At 52.2% G+C, this 6,832-nt stretch overlaps 1 non-coding gene across 1 annotated transcript; it reads left to right on the plus strand.

The window, feature by feature from the left end:
• The first annotated feature begins 238 nt into the window (after positions 1-238).
• Positions 239-322, plus strand: TRNAY-GUA (transfer RNA tyrosine (anticodon GUA)). Its single transcript has one exon. It is a non-coding gene; the product is annotated as a tRNA-Tyr (tRNA).
• Positions 323-6,832: the final 6,510 nt, after the last annotated feature.

Raw genomic sequence — 6,832 nt, forward strand, 5'->3', positions numbered from 1 at the left:
ATCTTCTATATTTATCAATTATGTCTTGAACATTCTTTAGACTGATTTAGGTGTTGGAATATCGTTAGCCTCCATAGAAACTGGTTTGGGCCACTTAAGATGATGCCCCCATCGTCTAGTGGTTCAGGACATCTCTCTTTCAAGGAGGCAGCGGGGATTCGACTTCCCCTGGGGGTAGGGAGTATTATAAAAAGAGGTTAATCATAGATTATCAAAAAGCCTAGAAAAAATTCTTCCTGGGTCGATGCCCGAGCGGTTAATGGGGACGGACTGTAAATTCGTTGACGATATGTCTACGCTGGTTCAAATCCAGCTCGGCCCAAAAATTTAGGGCTTCGTGAATATGAACTAAATCCATTTTTTTATGGAAGAAAAAAGATGTAGAGTATATCGAACCCATATGTCGTCTTACCATGAGCAGATTGTATCCATTGGGCAAATATAGGTTCAATCAAGATTTGCTTTTCTCGAGTACCAAAAGCAAGCATAACGTCGTTATGAACATAAAGGCCCAAGGTATGGAATCCTAGGAAGAGGCTAGCCCAACTTAAATGAGATATGATAGCTTCCTTATGGTCTAACATTCTTGCCAATACAGAAGCGAACCCAAGCCATATCCTCGAGTAGCTCATTGAGCGAGCTCTCGAGGCTCCACCGACCACCTGGAAGCTGAGTCGTCCTCCTTAGTTGAGGAAGAGGAAAGTGGTCCAAGTCGATGACTCAAATAATGACGATAACAATGTGAGAGCGCCTAGAGGGGTGAATAGGTGATTCTGCAAAAATACCTTAAAACAACACAAACTTGGTCTAAAAATGAAGTTAGTATAAACTAAAACCAAGTTAGGGACAAGAAGAGGAGAGAAAAGTTCCCTTCACTTGATTGCTCTTCCAAGAGCAATATCACAAGTGAATGGAGAGAACTTGGAAGAAAGAAAATTGCAAGTAAAGTAAAAGAGACAAGGGAGATAGTGATTTTTACCTCGTTGTTTGGCAAAAGCCTACATTCACGTTGTGGTGTCTTCCTTTGGACAAGGGTTGCAATCAACCCCTCTCAAGTGATCACGTAGATCAAACTTGAGTGCCATAGTTATTCCTTATATGTAACGCCCTGAATTTGGGGGTAGAATTTTTTCTTCTTTTCTCTCACCAAATTCGGGCGTTACTCTCTCTTCTCTTTCCCCGTTTGCTCCTTCTTCCCAATTTCAAACCAGTATAGCGGCAGGTGTCCGTGTCATGTATAAACCAAAACCTAAGTGTCATGGGTGTTGCATCATGCCGAAGCACATTTCTTTGTCTGAGGTTGAGTGTTCGTCTCGTTCCGTTCCGGATTTTGATTCGCGTTTTAAGTCCGTTTAGTGGTCCGCGCGCGTCGTGGGTTTTCAATCCGCGAAGTGGCTCGGCCCAGCCCAACTTAGCCCAGCCCAGCTCAGCCGGCCCGGCCCGCCCCGGCTTGCGCGCCCCTGGCGCCCAACCCCCCCCCTGCGCCCCCCATCCTCTCTCTCTCCCTCATTTGGATCTCCCGCGCAACAACTTCCCTCTCCCTCTCCCACCTCTCTCTCCCCGTGGTGCCCTAGGGTTTGGAGACGGCGATCACCGGATTTTGGACCCCGAGGTGAGCTCCCCTCCCCTTCTCTTCTCTCTCTCCCTCTCCCTCCTCTTCTTCCCCCCGCGCGCGCCCTCCCTTTCCCCCTGCCCACGCGCGACCCCGCCCGTCCCCGCCCCTGCTCGACGCGGCGGCGCCCGACCCCGGCCTCCCCTCGCGCGGCGGCCCCTGCCCGCCCCCCCCCCCCCCCCCCCCCCCCCCGCGCCCGGCGGCGCTCGGCTCCGCTCGGCCGCCTGCCCCTGCCCCCCCCCCCCCCCGCGCCCGGCGGCGCTCGGCCCCGCTCGGCCCTCCCCGGCGGCGCTCGGCCGCCTGCCCCTGCCCGTCCCGCGGCGGCTCCCCGCTCGGCCCTCCCCGGCGGCGCCCGGCTCGCCCGCTCGGCGCCCGTCCCCGGCTCCCCCGCCCGGCCTCCCTCCCGCGGCCTCGCCCGCCCCCGCCCGTCCCCCGACCCCGCGGCGGCGATCCCGCCCGCCCCTGCTCGCCGGTTCGCGTCCCCGGCGCGGCCCCCGGCGCGGCCTTCGGCCCCGGCGCGGCCCCGGCCGGTTCAACCGCCCTTCCCCCCCGTTCGGCCGCCCGTTCCCGTCCCGGCCTCGCCCGACCGTATCTTCGCTCGCCCGCGCTCGCGGTGATTATTCGTTAATTAGCGTGTTGCGTCGCGCGCTTCGCCGCGCGACGGTTTGTCTAATTTCAGATTCTATCTTGTGTTGCGTCGTGCGCTTCGTCGCGCGACGATCCATTTTTGTTTCAGGTTGTTTAAGGTGTAACGCCGCGTGTGTATTCACGCGACGTTCCACTTTGGACTCAGTTTAGTCGACGTATGCCGTCGTGCGCTTTGTCGCGCGACGCTTAACGTCTCCTCGTAACTAAGGCGAAGTGTCTCGTTGCGTGCTCGGTCGCACGATGAGTCGTTAACTTTTTAATTTGTTTTAGAGAGCTTTGTCGCGCGTCTCGCCGCGCGACCATCCTTTTTATTTATCTCCACCTGCTTATAATAATTAGACACGAAACATGACTTTACTTTACGCTAAACATAGTGTCTACCTTAAATTTCCTTCCATTAAGCGAGTGGTTAATTTATAATCATGTAACGTGATCGTTTCTCGACTGTCTTTTCCTCTTTCTCTCTTAACCGTACTCGCGAGCCCGCGCAGAACGTCTGTTTACTTATTGCATTCTATTGTATGGTGTACTGTTCTTTTGTATTAAATATGTGGATGTATGTATGTTTGCGCTCGCATAGAGAACGATCCGGTTGAAGAGCCCGAGGAACTCGCGGGAGAAGCCCCTGAGCAGCAGTCGGTTGGTGGAGGCAAGTGTCCCTTGACCTATCTCTATCCTATTCATTATTTAATTCACCTCCCGCTTTACACATTTATGCCTAAGGATTGACTAGCTTTTGTTATCCATGTCCTTGTTTACCTATTTGGGTTGGATTATTATTGTTAGCTTTATGCTATTGCTTAACTCTAATCAATGAACATGATGAGATTATCTATGATACGTTGTTTTCCCTTCTCTTATTATGATGTGGTACTTGTGGCCTTTAAGGGGGCTCGAGCGGTTTCTCGAGTGCCTCTCCGTAAGGACCTGTTCTATGGATGACCGCCCGGGAAAACAGTGCAACCATGAGGGTAGAATGGGGTGCCCTTAGCTGAATAATTAGAGGATCCGGGGTGTAGTTCACTTAGCCGTCGTGCCGTCAATGGGGCTCGGTGTATGCGGCTCGCTCTGCCAAGGTTGATTTGTCCCTTGGGGAGGAGTGCGGTACATTTAGGAAACCTAACGGGTGGCTACAGCCCCGGGGAATCTTTGTAAAGGCTACGTAGTGATGCCCTGCTGGGTCACCTTGGTAGTGATCAATGGAGAGTCATGATCTCCGGGCAGAATGGGAATCACGGCTTGTGGGTAAAGTGCACAACCTCTGCAGAGTGTTTGAAAACTGATATATCAGCCGTGCTCGCGGTTATGAGCGGCCAAGGGAGCTCCAGTGATTAGTGGTACTTGATCAGAGACATTGTGGTACAGGTGGCTATGAGAATCGATGGTTTTGGTTATGACTATGGTGCTGGTAAGTGGTATTCTTTCCGTTTGGAAAGGGTACATCGGGTTAATAACTTGGGTAATGCTAAAACTTGGCTTTCTACTAGTAAGTAATAATCTGACCAACTAAAAGCAACTGCTTGACTTATCCCCACATAAAGCTAGTCCACTACAGCCAAACAGGATACTTGCTGAGTATGTTGATGTGTACTCACCCTTGCTCTACACACCAAACCCCCCCCCCAGGTTGTCAGCATTGCAACCATTGCTCAGGCGAAGATGAAGCTGTGGAAGGAGACTTCCAGGAGTTCCAAGACTACGACGAGTTCTAGGAGTGGGTTAGCGGCAACCCCCAGTCGGCTGCCTGTGAAGGCCGCGGTTATCTACGTTTCTTTTCCGCACTTTGATTTATTGTAAGAACTATATGGACGTCCCAGACGTATGATGTAACCGACTATTTCCCTTATTAATACTATTTTGAGCACTGTGTGATGATGACCATATTATGTAACTGCTGTGTACGTGAATAACTGATCCTGGCACGTACATGGTTTGCATTCGGTTTGCCTTCTAAAACCGGGTGTGACATAAGTGGTATCAGAGCCGTGCTGACTGTAGGACCGCTAGCCTAGAGTAGAATGGTCGTTCTAAGGACTATAGACCTCTGTCCCTTCCTTGACTTTGATATCCCTTCAAAAGTTGGTCATACTGACCAAACCTATGTTCTACTATATATTATACCTTGCTGAAAATCATGTTTTATTCTAATCCTTCATTCACTTATGATTCATTATTTGCTGGTCATATTGATTCTGTTCTTACCCTTTTGCTTGCGATGTCTTTTATAGATGGCTCGTCTTAGACACACTGCACGAAAGTCAGTCATCCCCTTCTTACCCTCCCGCCTTGCTGAGCGTCCGCTTCGCCGTCCCGTGGCCGGACAGTCCAGCCACTTGGAGAGACTGCACCACCGCCTGCATGAGGAGCAGGAACGTCGACGACAGGAGCAGCAGGGCTCTTCTTTCTCGCTCCACCAGGAGATAGAGTCTGTGAGGAGCTGCTCCCCTGTGCTTCCTCTGGAGGCGCCCCCTGCACCACCACTGGGCGTCCCAGCCTCTGGAGCAGCTGCTGGAGGAGACCCAGACGACGGAGATGGCGACGACAGCTCGAGCCACGACACCGACTTCTCTGCTAACCTTGAGCCGGAAGGATGGGTTGCTCGACCCATCACTCGCGACGCTGCTCGCGGGTGTCACTTCCACGATGCGCTCGACACCCTGCTACGTCGGGCATTTGACCGGCATACTTGGTCCGTCGAGTATCGCTGTGTGGTCTACCAGCATAGTCGCGGGGTCTACCCGGACCGCTGGGAGGCAACCTGCTTGGTGCGCTGCCCGGAGAACAGTCTCCAGGGTGCTGAGATCTGCTCAGAGCACTATTCTATCTCTGAACGGGACTCAGCTGAGGCAGCCATGCAAGATGCTGCACGGCGTGCGCTTTCGCACTACTGCTCGGTTTTCGGTGGGGCAGCTGACGGTCTTGACCTGAAGTATTACCCCTGTCGTCCATCCGGCAGCACAGGAGGCGTGATTGTCTCACCTATCGGTGAGGGCAATCCTAGGTTGAGCAGCACAATCAACCTAGCCGCCGTGCTAAACACGGAGCTGGACCATGCATTAGACGAGCTGAGTAGGGCTCGTGCTGAGATCGCCCTGCTGCGGGCTGAGCGCGCGGAACGTCGTCACCTGGACGGTGGTTCCCCCGCTCCCGTCGGGACTCAGCACCCGTACCGCTCACCTCAGCGTGGACATCAGTCTTATGGCAATCCCGACTGCAAGACCAAGATAAATCTAGAACCATAGATCGTTAGAGTTGGATCTTGTAATTAATACGAAATATATACATAGAAGCTTCAGTCTTAGCGTTAGTCTCGCTCTTAGTTAAGTCTTAGTTAGACAGGGTAGTTTGCTATATCCTGTGCATTTATGTTTGTCATGATGAACTATGTTTGGTTTGGATCTTTGTAATGATTGTCACCAGAGTGTGGGTATCCCCTGCATTTTGGTTTACCTATTATGTTAATAAAGTTAGTTATATAGTTGGGAAACCTCTTATTCCACTTTCCTCTTTATCTGAGAAGCTGTGTGGTCTGTGTTGGAGATCAGTGAAGATGCTCATCTGTTCAGTGCTGTTGAAGAATTCTTTTCTCTTTTCTTATGCTGCAAGATCTGCCAGATCAGTTCTGATGTGTGGTTGCATTCTGCAGATGTCAGAGAACAGGCGCAGAGGAGGAAGGCGTGCTCAACAGGAGCGAGCCGCTCCGCAGGATGAGGTGCCCCAGCAGCAGCACCTGCCGCCCCCGCCCCCGATGTCCATCGAGCAGATGTTTCTGATGCAGACTCAGGCAGTTCAAGCCATCGGTCAGACTTTGGCCGCCATTCAGCAGCAGCAGTAGCAATAGCAGCAGGCCCCACCTCAGCCTCAGATGCCTCAGATGCCCAGAGACAAGCGTGCTGAATTCATGAGAGGTCATCCACCAACGTTCGCTCATTCTTCTGACCCTATGGATGCTGAAGATTGGCTGCGCACTGTGGAGCGGGAGTTGCATACCGCTCAGTGCGATGACAGAGAGAAAGTTCTGTATGGTCCCCGTCTGTTGAGAGGAGCAACCCAGTCATGGTGGGAGTCTTATCTCGCCACCCATGCCCACCCTGACGCCATCACTTGGGAAGAGTTTAGAGGTAGCTTTCGTCAGTACCATGTTCCTGCAGGTCTGATGACAGTGAAGAAAGAGGAGTTCCTGGCTCTCAAGCAAGGGTCATCGTCTGTCAGTGAATACCGAGACAGATTTCTGCAATTGTCTCGCTATGCTCCTGAAGATGTCAACACCGACGCCAAGCGGCAGTACCGTTTCCTGAGAGGCTTGGTTGACCCTCTGTAGTACCAACTGATGAATCACACCTTCCCAACATTCCAGCACCTGATTGACAGAGCAATCATGACGGAGAGAAAGCGCAAGGAGATGGAAGATCGTAAGCGCAAGATCAGTCCGGATGGGACAAGCGATTGCCTTATGCAGAGTTTTCCTATAACAACAGTTACCAGGCCAGTTTGAAGATGTCACCATTCCAGGCACTTTATGGAAGGAGTTGTAGAACTCCGTTGCAATGGGATCAGCCTGGAGAGAAGCAA

This window comes from Zea mays, chromosome 8 (assembly GCF_902167145.1).
Source record: "Zea mays cultivar B73 chromosome 8, Zm-B73-REFERENCE-NAM-5.0, whole genome shotgun sequence".
NCBI classification, from domain to species: Eukaryota; Viridiplantae; Streptophyta; class Magnoliopsida; order Poales; family Poaceae; genus Zea; species Zea mays.